Source organism: Brassica oleracea, chromosome C2 (assembly GCF_000695525.1).
Source record: "Brassica oleracea var. oleracea cultivar TO1000 chromosome C2, BOL, whole genome shotgun sequence".
NCBI lineage: Eukaryota > Viridiplantae > Streptophyta > Magnoliopsida > Brassicales > Brassicaceae > Brassica > Brassica oleracea.
The window spans coordinates 44,731,495-44,733,185 of NC_027749.1; positions in this window are offsets into that span (position 1 = coordinate 44,731,495).

Consider the following 1,691-nt stretch of genomic DNA (forward strand, 5'->3'; position numbering starts at 1 on the left):
GATCACTTTATTTTACATACTATAGGCAGCTGCTTTTCAGTCCATGAATCATCTTAGAAACAAAGTTGTTCTTTCAATTTATCCAGTGATCCATATGCTGCTTACTACATCATTTGTATCTAATTTCTTTCTTATGACCAGACCATTTTCAATTTCGAAAATTCTGTAGCAGCAACCACCACATAGGAGTTTATCTCCTTATAATCTGTTCCTTTGATCTCTGTGAGTACCTTGTGTAACAAGCTATAATCTAATGCTTTTATTAGGAAGACATGAACACTCTAGACCTGGTGATTATGTGTCTTCTCTCACGGTTTCATTACCTCACAAGATCCATCTATTTCACTGGTTGATCAGATGGCGTTTCTGTATATGTATATGGCCAATACGCGCATCTCTCGTTTAGATACTTTGAACCTCCACTTTTTATCTTTTCTAATCTCTATGATTGTATGAGTACTCTTTCGTGGGTTCATGATCCTCGTTCATCTCTTTATGTTCAAGTGCTATAACTTTATGTATCTTTATACAAATGTGTGTGTGTGTGTCGACACTTTCATGTGGTTCCATTATGTTCCAGACATGATCTGATCACTTTGAGATTTCATTATTCAGGACCTTTGTTACCTAGTAGCTTGGCGTCCCAAGACTACATGGTTTGGTACCTTTGATGCGTAGCTGCGCAGCCTTTTCTCAATGTCTGTTTAGTTTCTAGTATGATCTCGGATCTATCATTCCATGCACCATTCCTTTCTATCCGAGATCCCTTTATCTTATGGAACACTTGGTCTATCTTGTATAGACTCTATAGCAACTTGATTATGTCTCTTTTAGGACATTCATTTGGTGCTAAGCTGGTTAGTCATTTCTCGGCTCAGTGTCTGGCATTTCGATTAGCTTCTCAATTAGCTAGCTTTATATAATCTTTCTTTGATTTCTTTGGATGTCTTAAATCATAATCTCTAGTCTGAGGATCTTGCCAAGACAATGATGGTTTAAAACCATTCTTATCATTCTTTATCCAGCTTATAATCTTTCTCCTTTAATATTTGGATAGACGGATGCAATCCGTGTACTTGGCCACAATCTGATCACCCATGTTTGGCTCAAGTTTTCTTTATAAATCGTGGGAGAAAGTAATACTCCTATCCAACATATATTCCCAATCCTCTTCTGAGGTTCCATCTTTAGACGGCACATGTATGTATGTGGTGGTTTATTCAAAATGTCTAACGATGGTGTATGTTTGGTTTTATGACCCGTATTCAATCTGAGATGAGAATATCTATGCTCACTTATATGGCCTGATGCATATGATCATATTATCATTCTATACATGTAAAATCATAATGTTCCAAGCTTATAGACTTTAGAATCTTAGTCTTATAGATAATGGCTTATATGGCCGAACCTTTATAGGTAATGGCCTCTCCGGCCGGTTATGGTCCTTGCGGCCGACCTGTTCATAACATGGTCTTGGCCGAGTAATGTCCTTATGGTTTGGCCGTTTTGAAACATGGCCTCTACGGCCAAGGAATGGCCTTTTATGGCCGAGCCATTTAGTAACATGGTATGGCCTCTACGGCCGAGGAATGGCCTTTTATGGCCGAGCCATTTAGACCATAGTGGTACACGAACTTGTAGTATTGATCATGGGTTTATCCTCTCTCCCCCTCATGACCATACTATAA